The sequence below is a fragment of the Camarhynchus parvulus genome, chromosome 1A (genome assembly GCF_901933205.1).
Source record: "Camarhynchus parvulus chromosome 1A, STF_HiC, whole genome shotgun sequence".
Taxonomy (NCBI): domain Eukaryota; kingdom Metazoa; phylum Chordata; class Aves; order Passeriformes; family Thraupidae; genus Camarhynchus; species Camarhynchus parvulus.
Genome location: NC_044586.1, coordinates 27,105,102 through 27,130,460, shown reverse-complemented (window position 1 = coordinate 27,130,460; position 25,359 = coordinate 27,105,102). Strand labels below are relative to the sequence as shown.

The window sequence follows — 25,359 nt, the reverse complement described above, 5'->3', positions numbered from 1 at the left end:
GTGTGTCCCAAAACCTTAAAAGCTCCTGTTTTCAGGAAGAGCTTCGTTGCAGACAGGTTTTGGTCCTTGGACCCAGGCTTTGCTATGTGTGTTCCCTTAGAGCTCTGCACTGGTGTTAGTGTACCCTCCCGCACTGGCTTTGTGCCCTTGTGCTACACTTTTCCTTCTCCTAGTTTGTGTTTTCTAGCAGAATCAAGCATGTTGGCTCCTTATTAATTGGCAGCCGCTGAGCATTAAAAGTTAATTTAAAAGCCCAGTGGATTGCAATGTGAAGAGTACTCCTTTCATTACATTGTTCATTATTTTAAATGTATAATTTACATATATTATTGCTTAATTTCACTTAATTTTTTGTAATGAGGTACTGAATGGAAGATTTACAGGATTTATGAGAGTACAATGGAAGGATTATTAGATGGACATTTTTTAAGTTAAGCTTACAAATAAGTTGTTTTATTTTGTTTTTTTTTTCTTTAGATAATGGCTCCTACTCTTTACTATATTTTTTCTACATTGGATCTTTGGGATTTGAGGAGTTTTTTTGTTTCTTTTGGTGTTTTGGTGTTCCCCCCGCCTCCCCCTGTAAGAATGCAAAGAATGTAGCAAATATTGTGGAAATCCTGGAGTAATCCTGTCTTTATCAAAATAAACCTCTCTTTTGAGCCTGTACCACCATTGTTATGGCCATGGCTTGCATTTTCTTTTTTTAAACTGAATATACTTTTAGTTAACCATGGCCTATCCTTTATCTCCCTCTATTCTGATGAAATTTTTCTTTTACTAGAGCCTGAGTTTACTTCTCCTATAGCAAGTATGTTTTCTAGTTGCTTCCATTGAGGTCTGTTCACTTCATTTGTGTATTCCTCTTGATATGTTTCCTTTTCTCTGAAATCCTTATTGTATGGAGGATTTGGTAATTCTAATATTTATGTCTCAATGGATAGGGGAAACAACCCCCCAGCCAAATATCACTGATTTTTCAAATAGCTTAAGAAATTGAGGGCCAAAGTACACAGAGGAGGTGCCCTGCCCTCCTGTGAAAATTACATCTCTAATTCCTTTAATTTGTATAATCTCATGATTTTTACTATTTATGTTGTTTTTGCTTTAGACAGTTCATAGATAAATAGAGTAATTCAATTTGGAAGACACATCCAGAGGTCAACTGGTTCAGCCTCCTCCTTCAAGCAGGGTTAAAACTGAATCAGACCAGTTTTGCAGTCTCCATGAGAGCTAATAGAGAGAGCTAGTACATCCATCCAGTGTATGTTGTTCCACCAGTTTACATTCAAGTATGTAAATAGGTATAATAATTCATTCTCAGCAGATTCCTGTCATGCTGTCTATCCTAGTGATGATAGAGGAGAGCATTGTGACAAGCCCAGTTGCCTTGTTTATTATAGCTGAGGGTTCATGAAGTTAATTCCATATTTTCCCCCAGTGAACTTTGAAGTAATGAAAAGGAAAAAAAGTGTGAATAAGAGGAAAACCAGATGTAATTGTTGAAAATAGACAAAAGCATGTTCTTCTGGGGTCCCAAGTTTGATCGTTCATTCCTGCATCTTTAAAATAATTGGTCAGGTCAATCTGTATCTGTCAGACACCATCCTGTTTGTTTTCCAGTTTTGCCAGCTCAGATCTGTTTTGATAGCTTAGGAACCTAGTCAGGTCTATGCTGGTGGCTGACAGGAGATACTGCTAGGGTTAGGCTTATGTATCTGATGATTTTGGTTAACCTTCCAGAAAAATGAATCGGTAGTTATGTCAACCTTCTGTTTTTGCGTGCTTCTCAAGTCCCTCATTCATTTGCTATGCTCAGTTATTACTTTTTGCCTTAAACTTCTGTGTTATAACCAAGACTATTTCTTCATATTTAGCTGCTGCCTAAATAAAACAAGATCTGGTTTGAGTAAAGCACTACAAATGAGAGCAAATAATTCATTAAGGTCTTCCTTCTGAGTAAAATCCTCTCATTGGTAGATATTTTAAGTGAATTAATCAGGAGTTTCTAACAGTGTCTGCCATTGGATTGGTGACCATGTGTTGCGGAAGTACTTGAGCTAGATCTCAATTTGTTAACAATTTGGATATAGAATGCAAAGCAGAACTGGTGTAGCCTTCAATATCTGCCTGAGAAGCTGGCTGAATACCTCAGTCATCCAAAATGAATGAAACAATGACATCACATTTGAGAATGTACTTTATTTTCTTGTCTTCATCCTTTCAAACAAATAATCAGAAAGCAATTAGCTGTGTTTAATAATGAATTATGAACACTATTGCTATTCCTCTATTCAGCCTCAGCTTTCCAAATGAGGAAGTCACATAGGACAAAAATTTGACTTCTGAAAGGTATAGAAGGTTCTGCAACACTTTAATTTCGAGGGAGCAAGGTCAGGATGTAATTGTTGCTCCCACTAGCTGCTATTTTCTAACTGTTGATATTTTCTGTTTGCATGTCAAGAAAGCATGAAAATTTCAGCTGAACTGCATGTGAAAACTTTCAAGAAAAAATGTGTTGTTTTTAGTGAATTTATTGAAAAAAGAGGTAATTTTATGCTGTAAAGTCCACAAAATCTTCATGACTGAGATGGTCTTGCTGGATACCACTTTAAATGGAAACTAGCTTTCACTTAAGGTGAAGTAAACACAAGATCACCTTTCTGAAAATAAATAGTTTTGGAAAGGCATTCTTTGGTCCAAGTGCCAGGGCAGCCAATGTATCAAGAATCCAAAACTGATGCTGAAAATTTTTTCATGTCCTTATAAATTTGTATTCATTGATTATTATACTCTATTTAGTTAAATGGAACTGTCGGCCGGCATTTCAAATTGTATGAAGTTAGTTGGTGGGGCTTTTTGTACCAGAATGCATTATTCTGAGAGCTTTTGTTCTATTGTAACAAAAGTTTTGTTTCTACTTCATAAGAGCCATCTTCCACTACTTGGCAGTGCATTTGGTGTGTTAAAAAAGGTCTTACAGTAAGAGTGCATGATTGTTTAATGCTGCTCTAAATGAAAAGCCCAAATATATTCCTGTTTCTAGACCAACGCTGAAATTCACCAACAGCTCAGATTCTGTTAGGGTGCTTTTTTATTCTGGGTTTATAACATATTTGCGTGTTTAACCTTCCCAAAGCATAGGCTTCACTTGTGGGGTTTTCTGTACGATCAGACTAGTTGAGAGGAAGATGTATACAGAGAAGCCTTTAATGGTAGCTAACTGCTTCTGTGGGCCCAATTAAGACTATCCAACTGTGAAACAGAGTCCCCGGAGTAACGGTGCGGTCTGCATGCCTGGGTTTGCTGAGGTGGGGGGATGGAGGCCTGGAATAAGAGAATATCCAACACAGCTTTGGAGAAAAAAAAATGTAAGAGTTTTCTTAGGGGGAAAAAAGTGAAAAAAACCCCCAACAAACTCAACACAAAGCAAAACTAAAAAAAGAGCAGCCCTCACACTTTCGGTATGCAGTACTAATAAAGGTTGAGGTCAGCTTTATGTATGCACTGCATTCTAGACTTGACACTGTAGTAGCTGTGCCTGAGATCTTGATGCGTTGCTGATCCAAAATCAATCTTGTTGCTCCTAAGAAGGCAATGAGAGATAATAAGTACTATTCACCTGATTGCCTTCCTGTTCTGAGACAGCTGGTGACGCTTGTCTTCCTGATAACCAGGAGTTTCAGATCTAAGGCAGGGATAAAGAAAAGCTGGGAGCTTGCTGAATCTAAATTTGACAGTCGATGGCTGTGTAGAGGGTCAGAAGGGATAGAATCTGTGACACGTATAAGAAAGGAACAAAATTTATCTGCTCTGGTTGCAATGATTAGATGTCTCTTTGTCTGGCTTTCTTACAGTGGATGATTGATTGTACCCGCCAGCTGGCTAATATCATAATTAACAAAGTTGCTACCATGTCTGAGAAGTTTAATCGAAAAAATTGCCGGCAGTATGATGCCATTGTCACAGAGATCACAAGCACAGCAGTGTTGACTTTTGCACTGGTGGAGCCGCAGGACTATGTAGATGTGCTGAAAAGTCGTTCGCTGGGATAACTGAAGGTATGTTTCTTTCCCTGTGCATTTCTCCACTGTTCATTCTTTTGAAAAATAAAAGGCATGGTTCTTTGAGGATACCTTTCATTTCAGGGTCCCATGTGAAGCTATTCTGTCGTATTTTAAAGCAGTTGTAATAGCAATCTAGAATATGTTTTATCAATGCGTCAAGAGGTGAATAATCAACACTGTAGTTCAGTGATACTCACCCTTTCTAAGTGGTCTTCGGTGTCTTGCTGGATGCTTTTTGCAAAAAATGTGGATGCAGTTGTTTCGTAGCTGATTTTCTCAGCTGGAAGCTGAGAAATGCTGTTGACAGTCTATGTTCTAGGAACTCATCATGCAGCTTGGGTTTATGTTTTTCAGCATCTATTTTCATGCATTACTTCAAGTTAGAATGTAACTTAAAGGCATTAAAAAGTTAGAAGAGTAAACCAAGGGGAAACCTGTGTTCTTGCATCCGTAACTCAGCGTTAGACTGTCTTGCTAAAATGCTCTCTTTTGTGTATGTGTGTTTGTGTCTGTTTGTGTGTGTGAAAAGAGAGGAGCATTGATGATGTTAACTGGGAATTCACAGCCCCTTTGTAAAATACTGCCTGAGAATTTCACTTACTCCTTTTGTATGTTTACCTAGCTTTCCAAGTTAAACATTATTCCACTGAGCTCTTTTTCTCTGCAATTGTATTTTAACGTGTGTGTGTGTGCACTGTGTGGTAGTTCAGTTATGCTCTGGAGTGTGTTGAAAATGCCAGCCTGACATATTGCTAATGAGTGTGCATATTGACAGTGACGGGGGCGTGTGTCTGTCTGTGTGCCATATATTAAAACAAAAAGAGGAGAGAGACAGAGACAGAGAGAGACAGAGAGACAGAGAAGGAAATATTGGGATGGGAAAGAACAGTTTGTTTACATTACGGTACGTCAAAATGTTATTATGGCTAAAAAATCCATTTTAAATAGACACAAGATTTCTTTCTTGCAGGAGCTAATATGACCATGGTAGGAGGATAAGGGAGACCCATTTATTTTGGTGGTATTAGTATTTTTCTGCCCAATAAATTCTGACTTTTGGTACCAGCTTTTAAAATTTGGGAAATGAATTGTTTGCGGTTTTTTTCAGTTCTGTAACAAGCTCTTCCTGAGTTTTCTGTTGCTTTTCTCTATGTCTTTACAGGTAAACTAGTTCTGGGCATTCAGGTGGAATTGTTACAGTAGACTTTTGAAGGAATGTATTGTTTTGTAGCTAGCATAGCAGATGTTTATCTAAAGCCAACATTTTTGAGGGGATGTGCTCTTTTATATTGGATAATTTTCTGTTTTGAGTTAAACAATTTTCTCATTTTGAGCTGATATTATTGCAATGGTAGTTTAAAACTAATGCTGATGTGAATTTTTCAGAGAGACTTTGCAGTTCTCAGTCAATTTAATAGCAGATAAATTTTTCTTAACTGGTAGTTCAAATTTAAAGAACAAGCTACTCTTTTTTATTATTTCTTTATTTTTTTCAATGGGTTATACCCCAAAAGAGTCTTTTGTTTGTGAGGAAATACTTCTCTGCAGGCCAGAAATATATTCTTATCATCACTATTATTCCTATCCTCGGTAATGGATTTTAAGTTATCCTTGTAAATCTATTGCTTTTCAAGAGCTGCTAAGGAAAATTAAAAATCTATATTTTGTTTTGAATAGAAAATGCTGTGAACAGTGACAAAATAGATTAGTATTGTGATTGCAGACAATAGGGAAGATTAAGTTACTAAAACAGTATATTGTTGTTCTAAACTAAAGCCTGTAATATTTTCTGTAATTGAGACTTCGTGCATTGTTAGAACTCAGTTGGAGTATCAAATGGTTGTGAGGATTAGAGCAGACAACTAAAGCAATGTCACAGTAGATGTGGCTGGTTTTTAACAGGATTATCTTCTGAGATGTGTAGAAATGAGCCCTTGTAATAGTTTTGGAGGAATTAATAATTTTAGTAAAATGTTAATGGCAAATGTGCTAATGTAAAGAATTAGAAGATTAGTGATGCATCCTTTTGCATGGAAATAGGAATATAATAAATGTCCTGCAGGTGACTGAAGCTGCGGCAATTTTATTGGAGATTAAAGTTTGATTGACCTTTGCTGAGGTGATTAACCCTTCTGAAATTAAAAGCCAGTAGTAAATTATTCTGTCCAATTTAAATGCAAACACGAATGATATAGCATACTGTTCTAAGTGTAAGAGAAAAAAAACGTTTTAATTTTCGTTTTGCACTCAGTGAGATGTGATTGCAGACAGCGCACGGCCGGGCTGTGGTGGAACTGGCCAGTGGCGCCCTGCCTTTGCTCTGCTGGCTCCCGCCGGAGCAGCCGTGCCACGGGGATGCTGAGCTTGGGAGCAGCTGCCTGCAAGGAGCCTTCGCGTGCAGGAATGCCGGCAGGAGAGCGTGGAGCCGCCAGCGAGGTAAGCGGTGCAAGTCACTGTGGATGTGCTTGATCTGCGAGCGGAGACCCCGGGCCGGGTGACACAGGTGAGCTCCCTGCCCAGCCTCGCGGGGCGGCGTGCCGGAGATGGGTTGCTCACCTGTGCGAGCCATGGCAGAATTAGAAATTAAGTTGCATCCATGTTCTTTGAGCTGCTTTTTCCTTCTCCCCGATCCTTAAACGTCAGATGTACAAGCTTGCAGAACTGTACTTTTGACTGACAGAGCACTTCCTCAAGCACAGGCTGAGTGCAGGTGTGTGAATTGCTGCGCTGCTTCAGGGATGTGATTCCCATCCTTCCTGCAAGGGTGAACAAGTGGCTTCTTAGGCTGTAGCCAGTACATCGTACTGGATGGGTAGGATCAGGGCATGATCTTAGTAGCTGTCTAAAGCCTGTGGGATTACTTTGTATGTGTAAAGTCTTGCAGATGGTTGTCGGAGTTGCTGTGGCTATGCTACTGAACAGCATTTAAGAAAGTCTAGAAAGTTAATTTCCAATAGATCTTATACTGCTTCACATTACGGTTTGTATCTGGGTGTGAAAACTTTATTACTTAATATTGAATTGGAAAGACCTCAGTAATATGCTTGTTGAATTTTTTATAAATCTTTCATTAAAAGTTAAACACTCAGGAATTCCTCCCAGAGTATCGGCCTGACTCTTTATTTTTGTTTAGCAGAAAAAATTAATGTCAGAGCAGTGATTTGTTTTATAATGAATTACACTTAACTTCTGCAGGGTAAGAGATCAGGGTGTTGTTATAAAGCAGCACACTGTCAAAAAGTCCTTCTGGAGGACTATAATGACTCTCTGAGGACTTAAATTTAACTGACTACAGCCGTTATAAATGGATCCAGTTCACATATTTTTGTTGCTTTGTTAGGAAATTATATTTTTGTTAAAAGCACCAAAATAATGGTAAACTAGAAGTAGTTTTGTTATTTGGGGTTGGTTTAACTTGCATGAATAAGTCCTTCAAGGATTACTGTCTCCTTCCTTCACCTGCCAGTCCAGAAAAGAGAGGCAAGAGAGTCAGGTCTGCACCCAGGAATCTTCATGGTCTTTGGCATACACTGTACTGGATCAGACTATGCAGGATTTTTTCCTTTTTTTTTTTTCTTTTTATTTCCTATGCTTGAAGCCACCTCTCCCTGACCACCTGAGAAGAGATAAAATGGCTCTTTGAAGGCTTTTGCTTGCATGCCAACAGCAGTAGTGCTGGGAATTGGGCTGAAGGGCAGAAGGGCTTCTACAACTGTTTGGTCTTGAGTGGACTTTCTGCCTAGTAAAATTTCCTATTCTTTCATGCAGCTGTAAAGCATTAAAATGATAATGAATGTGCCATCTGCATTCCATATTCAGTTTATCTCCTCACTTTTTATCAAGGAAGATTTCATATTGCATCTGTCAAGGTAGGGAAGTCCAAGGAATTGCAGTTCAGAAATTAAGGACCCTGAGGTAGCAGCTCACTTCTGTCTCGTCTTTTCATTTACACTTTAAACAGCCTTCAGAGAGATGGGTTGCTGCTTCTGGGACCCAGCAAAGAAAGTGAGGAATAGATAAAAGCTAAACTTGTGGTGGAGTGACCTAAATGGAACAGCTGGCAAAAGTATAGAGGGGATCCTCCAGGGTACTGAATTATACCTTCAGGCTTGGATTAGTGGGATGTTTAACAAAGAGATCCATTTGCCAAAAGGATCTCTGGCTGATTTTTAATTATGGAACTAGCACTTCCTTCAACATTTGCAAATTATTGAGCTTTTTTTCCTCATGTAAAGTGTAGAGTACTAATTGTTGGCTTTTGGCTCTTGCTTTTGCTTTTCTCAAATTAAAAATTTTTGCATCTTCTTGAATTAACCATATGAATACCTGGAACATGAAGCATTTCAACAGTTTTTATGTTATGAATAATGAGTTGCATGCTCTGTGAAAAAAATAAGTAACTTCAAATATTTATTGTTTTGCTTATAATTCTGGAATGCTCTTGAGTGCTAGTAATAGGATGAAACTTTTCTTTAAATTGAGGAAAAGAGTATTTATAGATCCTTTGTAGTCATACATATCCATCATATTTTAGTTAATGGTAATTGGAATGTAAAATCATATTTTAAATTTTTTTTTAGTAGAAAGATGCCTCAATTATTTTCCATATTTTTACAGAAGAGCAATGCAAGACAGAAAAAAAAATGGAGCTACATCTGTCAGAAACATCTATTTACCAGCCAACTTTCATATATAGCATTTTCTCTTTTGAGATGGGCATTATTTCCTTGTCTGTTATCAGCTAATACTGCCATAAATTTCTTAAACCTCTGTGGGAAAACCCCCTCCAAATCGCATGAAATAATAATGCTCTAGCATGATATTAAATTTTCAAATGGGAGGTGCAACAGGGAAATTCATGAGGAGGTAATAATGTATGCTAAATACTTATGTGTTTAGTGAAGAGATTCTCCTAACTCTGTCTACTTACACTTTCTGAGGCAGTCAGGCTGAAGAGGGAGGCCAGTGTAGTAAAGTATTTCTGGGAAGTTTGTTGGAATACTATACCTGATTCCTTTAGGCAAAAAAAAAAGGGCTAACAGTGTGGCTGGTGGAGGAGGGACCTCCTCCCTCAACAAGGATGTTGTCACTGTCCTCACTTCCTACAGATCATAACACCTAAAATAAACACTGTTAGTCATTGTGCCTTTTGCTTTGCTCTTTTGAAAAGGCATTCATCAAGTAGGTTCATTCAAAGACATAAGATTGACAAAGGTCACATAAGATTGTTTTGATGATCTTCACTGTGTGTCAATGTTAACAAGTCACGTGAGAGATCGGTGAGGTGCTTAGCATGTGATTCATATAGGTGATGTTTCTCTCTTGAAAAAAAAACCAAAAAAATGCAGTTAAAACCTTGTTTGCCCCCACTACTGCTCCCAGTGCGAATGGCACAGGGAACTACATATATTTTTATGTTGGTAGGATAATTGTTCAGAAATTATCTTGTTCAGCATTTCTAACATTAGCAGTAGTCATTACGATTACTTGAAAACACCTCAAAATTTTACTCCTGCCACAGGCTGCATTTTTCCTCTTCCATCTCATTTAAGTATTCTTTCAATATGTTTCTCAGCCAATAGCTAAATGAAAATTGCAGGTTTAAAGCCATTTTAACTGAAGCATTAAAAAATATTTTTATAATGGAACAAACTACAATCTTCTATATAGAGAAAAGTTTCTGAGTAGTGGGATATGCACTGTGTTACATATAATCGGAAAACACTGCAGTTTCAGTAGCTACTTAGGCTTAGACCTTAAAGTTGTAAAGAATTCTTTTTCTTCACAATGATGTATTTAGCAGAAGCTATACATTCCATGTTGCAAATCTGCACAAAATGTATTGCATATTTTCCCCCAGACTGAGCCTCAAATCAGAGAGAAAATACAAAAACTGCAGATTAATTTTAGGCTTCTGTTAAAAATCAGCAATTGCCTAGGTATTTCTTTTCATCATGGAAAATTAGCTGCAAGTTGATAATTGCATTCCTTGTTCATCAGACCTGTGTAGCTTTCTGAAAGTGTGCATAACAGAGAATTGAATTTGAATAACTTGAATAGTTATGAAAACTGCATATGAAAACTCTTGGAGTATAATGTTTCAATGAACATTTCTTCATTCCATTTCAATAGAAATTAAAATTCTCTTATGAATATGCCGTTTCTTACACTGCTTGGGTTTGGGTTTTTTTTTTGTAGTTTTTGGAGGGTTTCAAATTTTGGATTAAGTGAGAGAAAGGGAAGGAAAAGATGTGAAACTTTGTAGGTCAAGGCAGGATATTTTTGAGGTACGTACCGCTTGACATTCTTGAAATGGATGGTGGTAGAAATTTCTAGCTTTTCTTTCAAGTAAACCAAAATGGGCCTTCTTTGAAGAAATTAAAATTTTAATTGAGTTGAGGGCTTTCTCATTAAAATTTTCCTGTCTGAAAATGAGAACGACTCAGACCATCATGTTCAACAGTTAAAATCCGCTTGAGAAAACATTAACTTTTAAAAGCACTAAAACTTCTGTCAGAAACAAATCCACTCTTTCGTGTAGAAACACTAAGGAAAGCGTTTATGTGAAAAAATATTGTCAAATTTCTGAAAATACAGACCAATTAGTGAGATTTAATTTAGATATTTGTGACTGACTATGTATCAAGTGTATGTTAGAGCTGATTTATCACTATATTCTTGCCTTATTTGCAAAAAGAGACTCCTACTTATTGAAATATTACTGAAGAATCTAGCTTTCCCCACAAATTACACATTTTTTGCATAAATGTGCCTAATTACCTGAATTCAGTTTTGATTAGCAGTGTTAATTGATGCAGCTGTGGATGGGCTCTGTTTACCTAAATTACCATGTGCAAACAGCAATACGTTTGAAAGTGAATATGCTAAACTGAAAATACTAATTAGCTAAGACAGATTGTTATTCAAGTCACATCTCAGAGCTTTTTAATGAAACCCTGAATGTGTCAGGGCTTTATGATATTCAGACAGAAATGTCTATATTACATATGAATTCTAAATTTAATTCAAGGGAACAGATGGGATGTCGACCAGGGTTCTTCTCCATCGCTTCCAGTATTAATGTGAATATTTTACTCTACTGGATACATTTTTGAGTGTGTGTATGTGAGAGAGAAAGGAGTGTGTGTGAGAGAGAGGAGGGAGCCTCCCTCATTGTGTGCCTTGACAATGTGCCAACCAGGAACATCTAACTGGTGTATTTTTGACTGACATATTTACAAATTATAGGCACCTACTTTCCCAGAATGAAGATAAACAAGCTATTTTGCAAATGTAATAAGGCTAGATAGTAAATGAAATAAAACCAAATAACAGAAAGATTAAACAGATCTCATTAAAAGAACTTCTGCAACAGCAGAGATTTCTCCTTTTGCAAGAATAAAAAAAAAAATCCATTTTTTTAATATGACAGGACAATTGGGCTACATGTTTCAGATTGCCGTGGAAAGGCTTTTAATTGCACTAATCTGACAAATACAATCTATTTTCCTAATTTTATTTAGAGCAGCACAGATTAAGGTATTCCATTATTGCACTTAATCCCTCTTCATAGTTCAGTTGGATGCAAACCTGTAAATAAGTCTTAAAGTAGTACAGAATAATATCTAGAGCATAAGTGCTCTTAATATAGATCAGCTGCCACACAGCATATGTCCAGTTTTCAATGCATTTATTCTTTTGCTTCAAAGCTTAAATATTCAGGGGTCAGCTCCCATGTGAAATTCAGTAATTCCATCAGAAGCTTTACGCACAACGTCTTGACAAAATGAAAAGCTGGGGTTGTAAGTACTGCACCTATTTGTACCAAAATAATAATTGGACGTGTAATGTTCTAATTTTCCTTTTTGGACAGTTATTTCACAAATGTTCTCAAGATATTTGTAGTGGTCCTGGTTCAATGTAGGTAGCTATGGTTATGGTTATAAAAGAGTGTCAGATCTTTTGATCTCAGCTGGTTGGAATCTACTTTCTTCTGTGTGTTGCAATGAGAGAGAGAACTCTTTTGACTCTGTTATTCCACCATTATGGTGAATAGAAATTGTCCTGGCTAGTTTAGTTTTGTTGACACAGTACTCCTTTTTAAAAGGTTCAATAGTTCTGTTTTTGTGTAAGTTGACACGTAGAGCTGATGACACTTTCTGCAAGTAATTATCTAAGGTCTTAAACTTTATACCTGAATCCTTTAGTCATGGCCTCTTGTACTCCATTAGCAGAGGCTTTACAGATGGAACATATTCCTAAATAAATTAGTTCCAGGTACCTTCATTGTTCAGCTGACAATTAACTCTGGCTGAAGAGGAGAACAGTAGTGGTACAAGTCAGATTTGGACCACTGATAAAAAAAATTGCTTCATTCCTATTACATCTCCAAATATGAGTGATCCTCTATAATGAACTGTCTCTTCAGTCCAGACATCTGACCTAGGAAAAAGCTTTTATCCCTAATAAATCACATTTATCAGGAGCTCTGAGTCATAAAATGTTATACTAGACCATTTAATGTCAAGTACTTCACCACCCTCAATAGAGCTTGACTTCTTTATGCAAGGAGTAGTTGAAAGAGGAAAAGAGAGAGAAGCATCAACTTCTGAAACACAGAAACAGAAAGAGGGAGACACACAAATCCAAAGTTTAAAATTTAGTTTTAAGATGGAGCTTGAAAAAAATCATGAAAATTTGCATCCAGACATTGCTCTCACTAGCAAAGTTCTGGAATAAATGATTCATAGACAAGATCTTTTGGGCAGTTGATGATCTTCAAATAAACTGGTAGATGAAAGAAAGAATGGATTAACCCATAGCTTAAAAGAATCTACCAAGGCCTTTTTTCCCATAGAAAATAAAGCAGCAACTTCCACATAAATGTTTAAAGAAAGACAACACTTGATATAGAAAATCTCTCCAAACTTTGACCTTTACTCAACCATTGTTTGAGAGCAAAATCAGTGGGAAAGAAGTGTGCAGCATTTGCTTTTGGCCTTTAAAATAGAAGTTCAGGCAAGAATCTTGGTGGCAGCAGTCGGCTGTTTCTCAGGGCATCTGTATGATACAGCTGCAAAAGCTGATTTAGCCTTGCAACTGGTTCTTGTTTCCAGTCAACAGTGTAAAGGTGCGTGTGCTATCTCCTGACACTGCTATGCATTCTACAGAATTTGTATAAAATCATTTACTGAAGAGATACAATAACATTTTTAAAGATTTTATCTTTCTTTAGTCCCTAAATTAGCTGGTTTAAGCACAGACTAACCAAATAACAATAAATAAATACTTATGAGCTCTGCAGTCAACCCTTAAATAAGGACACAAAATCATGCAGGAAAAAGAACATAGTGTCATGACCAATTGCCCGTTTTTCTTTTATTTTTCAAAAAATTCTGCATCAATAAAAGTGAGCGGTTGTCAAATTCCTATGGAAAATAGATCTCTTTTGGTCAACTAGAACTGAAACATTTTAAAGCCCATATGAAATTCATGGATATAAGCACCCTCATAAAAAGATCTGAAGTATCCAGGAGGCTTGGTTCTTATGAAATGTACTTAACCTGAACAGCAGACATGAACCAAGGAGGAATAATAGAAAAGAAGATTCCTTCTCCTCACTCAGCATCACCTTTACCAGTTTTACATTCCCATATCGTGTAGTGACATTACATCTCTGGTTGGGGACAAGCCCATCTAAGAATGGAAATGGTTTCTAGCACAATTTATTTATATATTTGATTTGAAATCGTCTGTCTTGCTACTTGCTTAACCATTCATGTTGAATTTTGCATTTTTTTTTTCCTGCAACAGAAAGACCAACCTGCTGCTAATGCAGAAATTTTCTCTTCATCTCCACCTTAAATGCCTTTGGGTTTTTATTTGGCAGTCCACATTACTGGAATTCTTGTCATACAGGGTTGATTTGGAAGGAAAGATGAGACACTGTGCTCTCCTCTGTGGATGAGTTGAGTGACTATATATATTTATCCCCTTTGTTTGGGTATTTCCAGTGGATTCTAGGGATTTTTTTGTTCCAAAATCAGGGCAATGTTTCTGGTCTTCCAAGCAATTAATATGTCAGTTTTGGCTCTGTGGGCTACCTCTTTGACTTTTTAAGATATTTCTCAAAACAAGGAGATTGCTCTTGCTGCTTTGGGGAATCTTTTATAGAGGCCAAGTCAAAAAGTATCTTCTGCTTTTATGGATAATTTTTGACATTTTTCATATCTATTCTAATTTCCAGCATGTAATTTTTGAAATCTGATGCATTCTGAAGTAGTTGTTTTGTTCTAAGTTTACTAAAACACCTCACAGTGCACTTACAAAAAATAACTTACATCTCAGTTACTCACATGAGCTTTTTTAAAGTCAGTTTTAGTATAAATCTATTTCACAATTAAATGTTCGCTATTTTTCAAGTTCATTGTACAAAATTAAGCAATTAACATTCCCCTAGGAAAAGGGAAGCACATATTACATATCCTTTCTCTTTCACGTTGCATCTCAAAGTATCCATTGGTAGGAAGAATCCCTGTTTAAGAATGCCTTCAAGACCCTCCCAGAAGTGAAGTCCTTTAGTCTCTTCCAGATTCTTTGTCCCCCCTTCTCCAGACTCCTTTTCTTTTATAGTCCAGTTTCTATTTTACGTTCACTCTGTTTCTGTGTTATCACTGTATCTCACTCCATCTTTTTCCCTGATCTTCTTTCATGTCTGTCCCTTTCTCCTTGTGCTTGGTACACAATTTGGGTAATTTTGATTTTTCTAGTTGATCATATTTCTCTTCTACTTAAAGCTCTTAAGGCTGACCATGAGTTTTAATTTGGTCTTCATTGTACTGCAATTGCTCTGTCTTTCTAATAGTGTCTGAGTAATGCTATACACCTGAAAAAAAGTTCTTTTACCTTTGAAAGGCAAAACCAAAGTGTGTTATTTTACTAGGCTACTCTAGACATCTGGGAGTGCTGTCACTACAGGTGAATTTTTTTCTAAGTGTCTTGGATTTCAAAAAGTCTGGCAAACTCCTATTTGATCAACTATTTCTGTGCTATCACAGAATCACACTCACTTTGTATGTGAACTTTTCCATGCGCTTTTCTCTGCTAGATGTTCTTATGCCTCTTCTCAGATTCAGCTTCAACCTTCATTTATTCATTCATTAATTTACTTCATGTCTATATTTAAAGCCACCATATGTATGTCAAAAGGGCAAGTGTAATAACTGTATCTTATCTGCAGACTTCCATCAAATCGAGGCTGAACACTAAAAATTTCTTTTTCACATCACTGGTCTTTGTTAATTCTACTTTAAAATTAAATTTCCTAAATTTTTCTCTATTGTTCAGCACAGCCGAAATTGTTAGTCTCTACACTAATTAGAAACAATCTACTTTTAATCTAAAATTACTTTCATCTAAAACTACACAAGATAGAAGGAAAAGCAGAGTAGGTCAGTACCACATTTTCTGCCACATTAAAGATAGTCTGCTTTTTGTGTTGTTGTCCATGTCTGTGCAGAAATATGCTCAGAAAGGAAGACTCAATCTATGTGAAAAAATTCCTTTCTTAGATAACTTCTTTAGCTCCTTTGTCAATGACATTAGAGTTGTCTTCTTTTCAACCTCACATAGCTTTGTTCTCGCTATCTCTCCTCAACAGTCCCTCATTTATTATTGTGTTTCCCCCATCTACATTCCTCATCATCAATGACAAGGATGCAACCCTTTCTTCTGGCAGATATTGTATATGTGTTTGTGTGAGTGTGCACTTGTGTGAACTTAAGAAGTTCATACTTTGGGCCACTTCCTGTTTCAGACAGAACTGGCATGAAATGAGTAAAGCCTCAACACAAGTTAGTAAGTTTTCTTATGTTAGAAAGTCTATTATTGAACCATTTCAGGTTTCAATTGTCAGCTGTGCCTACTGAGAAGTAGAACAAACATTATGAGTATTTGAATTTAGTTTGATTTTTCCTGAGTGTGTATGTATGCACTGACTGATGCTTGCACAGCAGTTATGAACCAGTCTGTGTGTGGCATTTTTATGTTGCCATTAACACAGAGCATTTAAGTTGAGTGAGTATCTACTGCAAGAGACATGATTTTTGTATAATGGCTTTTCCAAGCCTATAGGTTCTCAGAAGGAAAATTGCAAGACCAGATAAAAATATGCCTAACTGCATTTAAAGCAGTGAAAAGGGCTGTCTGAAAGTTGTGGTTGCATAATGTAGCAAACGTGTTTCTATCTGTATTTGGCATACTCGTGTATGCATGTACAAATGCATAGCCCATCAAAATGGCTATGAAGATCACACAGAAAATTTATCAAAACTCTCACCATCTCTCTCCATTTTCTTGACAATTCCACTTTGATTGACCATTTTGGGGGCATTTGGAGCATATTCCAGCAATTGCCAGTGTCTTTTTCCAAACAGCCTAAAAAGTGCTTTTTCCCTTAGACGAAAATTATCTGTATGCTTATTAGTCCCCAGAGTAGTATTAGACTGTATTTAAATCAGAGACTATTTTTATGTTCATTTTCTCTCTGGATATGAGAATGGAAATTTTACTTTTGGAAAGAAGAAAGAAAACTCGGACAAATTCCCAGTGCAACAAAACACTTCTTTCCAAGCACATGAGCTCTCAGATGTGTAAAATCAAATCTTGGTAATATTTTACCCAGCTTTTTTTTTTCTTTTGTTAGATTGTGTAACTTTTAAATCTTTTTGCTTTGATTGTCCTTTTCCTTTTGTACCTATACAGTTTAAATCTGCCTTCAACAATGCTAGTGTGCTCTAAAATGTTATGCACAATATTAACTCTCTCCCCATTTCCTCATTATAGTATGAACTTTGATTCCTTACTTGTTCCGTGTATTTCTTTATAAGGTATCCTCTTTAGACTCTGTAAGTCCACGCATGTGTGAAGGAGAGATAAAAGAAAGATTTTAGGCAAGTCACTATGTTTTTCTTTCATTTCTACTTCAGCTATAAGGCCTCTGAGGGAAAAAAAGTAGAGATTTTGTTGGGTTGTGGTCTGTGCTGGAAGGAGCTGGGGACTCCAGGTACTAATTGGATACAAGTAAAGGAAAAAAAATCCCATTCTTATAAATAGCATGACACAGAAGGGAGGCATAAATATGAATGGTACCATTTTAACTCTTGGTCTTGTTTGTCAAAGACAAACATGCTGTAACTGATCAAATACTGAAATGTTACAAGGCTGCAGTGGACAGCTACAAAATAATGAAAACATTGTATTTCTTAACTCAATGAAGACTCTTCAGGGCAACAGGTGCATCCATTCTAGCTTCTATAGTACAAAGTAAAATGACTTCTTGATGGTCCTGACCATTCACCAATAGCTTTATTTGTAATAAATTATTCATTTATAGATGTATACCTATTTATATGTATGTATCATGTAATTGAAAAGTTAATTTCACTTGACAAACAAGGAAATTCAGCAAAAAGTAAGTGCCTTCTACCTTTTGTGTAGCTGGAGATGGATCAGTGCTGTGTCAGGACAGAAAGCCGAAAAGAGTCCTCCAAAACTCTTCTAAAGAAATGATTGAATACCTAAATTCAATGGTAAATGGTAGATGTTAAAGAAAGTCTGCCCTTAAAAAGAGCTTTCCTTACCACAGCTACTAGGTTTAAATGATTTCAGAGTTTAAGTTTTGGAGTAGAAAGCACAGAGAGTCAGCTTCACTCATAGTGAAATCTGAGGCCTAAAAAAAAAGACATTCATCTATTAGGAACACAAAATTTGAAAAAGAAACCTATGGTACCTGTATTGCATTATATAAATTCTAGTTTTCTTGATGATATGAAAAACAGCATGAGAAGAGCCTTGGCTGCATCTCCATTATACTTTTGTAGGACAGCCAAACACTTTACTCACCTATATGTTCTGGGTTCCAAAACCAGTTCTAATACCAAGGAAAAAATGTACAAAAATTGGCATTCAGTTTTATTAAATATTTATTTATAGTGAGTACAACTTGGAGAGGATTCAACAATATGCTGAATAAAGATGTTTTCTGACAGTTGATTTAGGTTTTCTCCAGAAAAAATGGTGAAGGGCTTAAAGTTCAATGTGTAATGCCCAAATCATTAAGAACTTATCAGAGAATCCTTTTAAACAACTGCTGATTGGAAATGTATAATCACTTTTCTTCTTAGAAACACAGGAGAATTCAAATGATAGCAACTGTTGTTTATCAAATGTTTAGATGTTCATTATGATCAACTAACAGTGAATTGCTAGCTGAAGTGCTGAGAGGAAAAATCAGTTATAAATTCCTCATTTACCTATGTATATTTTTTGAGGTCCCTTCATTATAACTTTAATGACAAGAAGGGATTTTCTCTTTCTTCCCACTAAACCTACATAAAATGTTATCTCTGCTGCAGTACATATGGTATTTTAATTGCATTTCATTGTTCTCAGACCCAATTTGTTGCATATTAAGTTTAATTATATTAGAGCTGGGAGCTGAATCAGTGCTCACATGACAGAATTTGGCAAAATATACTATTATGCATAGTAAATCCAAAAGTGGGTTTTTTTCCTATGTCTTGAAGAAGGTCTGATTTATTTTAAGAATGAATTGCCATTCAAGATATAAATGTTATATCTAGTAAGTGTATTGCAGCCTTTTTTGAGAGTGCTTTATTTCTTCTGTATAGCAAAAAATTACAGGTTCAAATTACACACATCATAGAGTGTCTTTTAAGAGAAAGCAAATGTTTGCTAAGTGATTAACTGACAAAGAATCATAGAGTCATTAAGCTGGAAAAGACCTTTAAGACCATCAATCTTTGGGACCTATTCTGAAGGATACAAAACAGGTTTAACTGGCCCAGTATGATGTAAGATGCTGAAATGTTTCCTACGTCTTCATTGAGAAACTTTTTATATTGAGCATGACAAAAAAGGCAAAACCAAAAGCACACAAACAAACAAACAAACAAGCTCATCAGCCTTTTCCAGTAGCTAGTCTGTTCAGAAAGAAGACCTGTTGGAGTATTTGGAAGTAGCAAAACTGGTAGCCAGCACCTAACACTACTTTCTGGAGTTAATCTTAGTAATTATATCCATCTCTTAAACATTTCTTCCTCTTCTGTAAAATAGTTACCTAATTCTTTTGCATGAGCTATGTATGTGAGCAACACAGTCTGCTGCAGGTTGAAGTGATGCTGGAGCTCATCTAAACCTAGGATTGCGTCTGGAGCATGCTCTGAAGCCAGCTTTTTGTTGCTCTAGTTTTTCTGGGGTTTTTTGTTTAATTGGACTTTTTCCTCTTAAGAAGAGAGATACAGCTTAGGCATGTCAGCTGGTCAGAACAAAACTGAAGAATACATGGTAGATATCTCATTTTGGTAAAACAAATATGAGAATGCAGCGCTCCCTCAAGTCCTGTGAGGACTCTGGTTGTTGGTCAGGACAGACAAATGGCATTTTCCTTTGTTATCAGGTGTTTGGGAAGAAGGAGTTTTGCATCAGAAATGAAGGACAGGATTCATTCAAGTGAAAGACCTTATAGGGAATACCTGTCTTCTGGCCCTCATGGTTACGTGCTTCCAACAGAAAAAAAAATATTGTGTGGATTCATGTTTTTTCAATTGGCTAAAATCACATGCTGGATGGGTTTCAGTAATCTAGTGTTCACAAGACAAAGGCATCTACAGTTCTTTCATTGTCAGGACACAGAATTGCAAGGTCTTAATTTTCAAATTGAATATATATAAATGCCACAGTCTCGTGGTCACACAAAGAAAAACAGAAAGTAAGACATCCTACTGGTGGGATGCTGTTACACCAACTGGTGTTCCACTTGGATCACAACACTTTAGTCTTAAAGGCTGGAAAGGAAAGAAGTATGATTCCTGCACCTAACCAAAAAATTTGTTGTAAAACTGTAAGAATATTGTTTAAAATGAAACCCTGATTAGAAGTAACTGAACATTTCTCACCTTTCTGAGCAAACTGTTTTGGTGGTTAATTAAACCTATTGTTACAGTGCAATTTAGCAATATTTTGAATTTTGTGCAGTTTTACCATCAGCATGGCTAATAGTCATATCGGAGGCAAACAGTACCGTAGAAATTATTATAAAAAGGTGAAGGGTGCTGTCCCCTATGTGTAAGGGATAATAGGATCAGCTTCTCACATGTTTTTTGTCTTAGAGTGAGAGGGATGTAATATGGAACATTTTAAGGTCTTCCATATGTGGTATAATGAATCTTCTGTTACGTATGCTGCTCTTGAGGAGACGGGAAAAAAGGAATAGCAAAAAAAGGTAGTGAGTGTCTTGTAAACAGGGAATTATATCATGCTAATTTGTTGCAAATGGCATCAAAATATATTGATGGGGGAATATTTTTGGAAAATTGAGTTTGGACATTAAATGTTTGTGTCTTGAACAAATATTTTTTCATGATGAATAAGGGTTTTTTTGGCAAAAAGATTGATAGAGTACATGAGTCCGACTTTGAGCTTATGTCAGAACCTACAACAGAACTTAATTTCTCTGTCACTCCTTCTGATGGGAAAAACAGTGTGTTTCTGTCTTCCTTTCAGAGGCATAAAGTTGTGGAGGAGTGAATATATATATGCAACTCTTCTGCAATTTCATGTTACCCTCTGATGTAGAGGGCTTGAAGGGAGGGAACATGACCATATGGAAATGGCTTTCTTATCCAACTGGAAACAGTTTAGTCAGCTTGCAGGAGGGGTCATAAACCCCTCAAAATATTTCTTAAATAATACAGTAGAGAAACTCACAGAGCTGTATTTTAATGGCCATTAATTGCCTCTGCTGTGCATTCAGGGTCAGGATACGTGGAATACATATGCTTATATTATGAATGGAAGGAAAAAATATCTTCTGAGCAAAAGAAAATCTGTGTTAATTAAAATTTTCCAGGGGTTGGGTTGGATAATTCTTCTTTTGTGTTCTTAAGTCTCTTTTGATTTTAATTGCATGACAAAAAATTGACTGTAAGTGCAAGGTTAGCAAATGTTTATATTTGATTACAAGCATCTGTGAATACTAAGACAAAGAATTGAATTACTTTAATTGGGGTGGGTTTGTTTTCTGTTTCTTCATGAGCTTTTTGTATATTGGGGATTTTTTTCCCCAAGACATCCACACTGGTAATAAAGCTTGTACTGTCAGTATGCTGAAGGTCATTCCTATAATCTATTCAGTAAGATCTGCTCCCCTTTAGGTGAAAAAAAAAATCAACTGAGCATACCTAAAAATGTCTAGAAAATCCTATTACACTTACTGAATTCCGGTTATGTATTTCAGATTCACATAGAATTCAATGAGTGCTCAGATCAAATATGAACATTTGTAGCAAGTTTCCAGTGTTATGCAAAGGGTTTCCCTTCCTCCCCCTTTCTGTGCTGTCTTAGAGAAACATGGAAATTCTTCTCAGATATGGCAAAGGATAAAATGAAATAAGTGACATTAAAACATACCTAATACTGTGTGATATGTTTTAAAACTGGAAACAAAGGTAGGATATGTCTTATCTGTCTGTCGTGACTCCCCGTGCATCTGTCTGTCTCTCTAGAGCAAGTCAATAAAAATGATTAGAGCTGGCACCTCACAATCGTACACCCTTAAAGCATGAAGCAATAATACTGTGAAGGAAGAAGGAATTTTTTTTTTCTGACCTTTTCAAATTACATCCAACTGTCTAGGGAATTTCTCAGTGACTAGAGGTAATAAAGTTCAATCCGTTTTGCCGGTCGGCTTCAAATTTAGCTCCTCAGAAGCCCTAACTTATCTATTCTTTTTATCTTGGCCTTGGCATCTATTCAGTACAGTAATCCATGCATCTAATCTTTTTTTTCTCTCCCCACTCAGGTTTAGCTGGTGGATCACATTGTGAAAACTGCAGCCATGAAAGGCCCTCCATTTAGTGCACCCTTCAAAACGAAATGTTAGCATGGGAGGCTAAGCTGGTATGTTGCCTTTGAGAGGCTCTTGTTGAATTTAATTAGCTTTTAGATTTCATCTCCATCTCGCGTCTCAGCTTTCACCATTGTGTGTGATTTAGGCTTCACTGACTTCCATTATTTAAAACTTTTCCAACTTAGCTGTGCCACTTTAGAATAATGAGGGAAAAGTAAAGTTTAAAGTTCATTGTCTTAAATTGATTTCTAATTAGTTTTTATGATATGAGCTCAGAAACAATAGAGACACAGCCTCTCAGTAAGTTAGGATTCAAGTGACAAAGACAAGCAACCATTTCCTCCTGTCCTGTTTCTCATTGTACTCCATGAAGTACTCCACTATTAACAGGTAAAGAATGTTTTTAGCAAAATATTTCTTAAATTATTTTTAAATTTATAAAAAACTGGGTTTTACTGCTGTCTCTTCCTTGAAATATTGAGTCAGTGTTTAGATATATATGTGATCTGCTAATGAATGATCTGCAGAATATTCAAAATGCATGCATATATATCTAAAAGCACCTGTAAAACACTTGCTTTTAATCATGCAAGTAATACATTGGAAGGCAAATGTCTTCCATGTTAGCTATCTTAATAGAGTTGCAAGGAAAAGGAGTAGCTACAAAATAGTTTGGTAAAGATAGGAGGTTTGTTTTCTTTTGTTTTGTTTTGTTTTTTTCCTGAATTAGTCTTCATTTTGATTCTCTCTTCTGAAGTGAAGGGAAACATGGTCAGATGGGTAAAGTACAAAACTGGAAGTTTCTAGATGTTGCCCCTGTATGTAAATGGGCCCCTACTAGGGCTGTAATATCTGTCAAGTCACCCAATCACTTTGTACCATAACCCTGGCTATTGTGAAAAGCTCTCAGGGAGTGCTCAGCAGAGGATGAGCACAGGCTAGAATCTGACTATTTCACTCTGTTTAATTGATTCAGCTAAAATGAAATAGGTTCATTTTTAATCAAAATATATTGTGCTCCATTGATACTAGCCATGTTGAAAGTGGGATAATCAGTAATCTGAAGTCCTTTCATGCCTGAAAGAATGGCATTCTCAACAAAATTACTGAGAATATCTTTAATTCTGAAATTAATTTGTGAAAAACAGTACCCCACATTGGTAAGGCTTCTTACATTCACAGGTATTTTTTTTAATGTCCTTACTGTCACTTCCTGAAAAGAAATGTTGCTAAATCGACAGATCCAGTTATATTTTTAATCAAGCAGGAATAAGCATTTCAAAATTCTTTTATTAGTTTATTAGTGCAAAAGATAACATACCTAAATTTGCAATATGCTAGATCATGTCCTTGTTTCAGAGATAATATGGAGGGACATATTAGAGTGTACACAAACACTCAGTTTGATATTAAAAAAAAGTTAAATAAATGTTTGTGGGGATGTGTTCATTAACTTTCACATCTTGGAAGCTCTGCTGATATAGAGTTATTGTTTTAGTAGAACCAACTGTTTTTCAGTCTGCATGAATTAGGATTCTCTTGATTCTCCAGCATTCAGGTTGGTCTATAAATATGGAGACAAGCAACCCAAAAGGGTCCATAGTTTACCAAGTGTCAGAAGTCTGAGAAATGCCCCATGGAAGAAACAAGTTTTAGCTTCTCAAAGCAATGCCACTGTTGCTATATCTATATATATATTTTTTTTCAGTAGGTGTTCGAAAACCATACAATAAATATCCCCCCTAATATTTCAGGCAGAAATAGATAGGAATGGGATAATTTTGAAGGCAAGTGGGATATTAGGGTGGTGGCGATGTGAATTTTCTTTCAATGAAAAAGTTCTTACTTCCAAAATTCTTTCTAATTTGCAAACCTGAATACTGGGTAGCAGCACTTCTGCTGACAGGTTTTTCTACCTTACTGATGGTTTTCAGCTCAAAAGTATTAAAAATTAATTTTAAGGAGAGAATATTTTTCTTATTTATTTATTTGAATTCCATTCAGCACAGTGTATATAGTATATAAAAGGATCTGTGTTGTGGTATCCAAATGCTTACATTTCATTTCTTGGAGTGTCTGTGTGGACAGCCATGAAGCTAAAGGTGTTGTTTTCCACTTGGTATGTAGCTATGTTTTACTTTATGTTTTATTTACCTGGTCAAAGCCAGGCATTATGGATTGCTGAAGGCCTCAACAACTCAGAACGATATTCTAGCTTTTATTATTACTGGGGAATATTGAAATCTTCTCTGCAAACTAATCCATTCCTTAAAGTAGTTAATTAAAAACAAACAAACCACAAGTGTCTTTCAAATCAAACATACGGCATTATGTCTTTAGTGGGAAACAACAGATGTCCTGATGTTTTCCTGGTTTAATGTCTTTACAGCTTTCCTTTCTATTCTGTCTTTTCTGATTTTCATAAATAGGGAGTACAATAATAGTATGCTAGGGAAAGGTATATGAAAAATGGTGTTTCAGCTTCGCTTTTTCCTCAGTTAGAAAATATCTAGTTTAACAAATCTTTTTGAGAAGAAAATACTGTCAAGTGTGTGTTAAAGTAACTCCTGTCCACACATCAGTGGTGTTAAAATAGGCATTTGCCTTGTGCATATCAAAGGGATTGTGTGACTGTTACTGATACACTATTGTTCAGTGCTATTTATATTTTCATCATTAGTACATAAAGTCTTATTAATTAACTCTCTAATTTCCCAGAAAAAGCATGGTAATTTGTTGAACTGATTGAAGGAAGGAAAAAAAAAAGCTGACCAATCTGGCATTGTAAGTTAATAGTATAGAACAAAGCATAGTCATAATTAGTCTAGAAAAGGACTTTCCCTGTTCATTGCAGTTCATAATAAAAAGTGCCTCACCAAAGTGACTTAGAAAATAATACATTCAGACTGAGCAGAATTACTGCCTAGCAGATTCTATTTATCTGTAGCTTAAAAAGCAGCTGCGTTTTTGTAAAAAGCAATGAATGTGGCAGTCCTACTTAAAGGTAGAAGAAAAAGAACACCCCTTGTTTTGTAATAAGGGGATTTTCAATTTAAAAGAGAGAGAGAGCCTGTTGTGTGAAGTATGGTTATTACATTCACTGTATTCTATCTCACCCACCAGGAGGCTAATAACGAGGGAGTCAGTGAAGGAGACCAATGCCACAAGGGTTATCTCACAGCCCCAGATGCTGGATAAGTTGAAGGAGGCAGAATCGCTTTTGGATGACATTCAGGAAGGCCTTGAATGATTATCTGGTGGAGAAAAGACTATTCTTTTCAAGGTAAACAGTCCATTTCATCTGTCTGCTGTTGGTGTTGGTGTAAAATATGTTTATATAAATACCTCTAAACTTCATTTTTT

The 25,359-nt window shown here is 36.2% G+C and overlaps 1 long non-coding RNA gene across 1 annotated transcript in view; it reads left to right on the top strand.

Annotated features, from left to right (window-relative positions):
* LOC115909822 overlaps nt 1–25,359 on the top strand; it is a 71,338-nt gene that overhangs the window by 42,331 nt on the left and 3,648 nt on the right. The window contains exons 3-6 of the long non-coding RNA XR_004061177.1: nt 3,858–4,061; nt 6,319–6,503; nt 21,949–22,046; nt 25,120–25,279. This is a non-coding gene — a long non-coding RNA (uncharacterized LOC115909822). The remainder of the gene's footprint in view (nt 1–3,857; nt 4,062–6,318; nt 6,504–21,948; nt 22,047–25,119; nt 25,280–25,359) is intronic.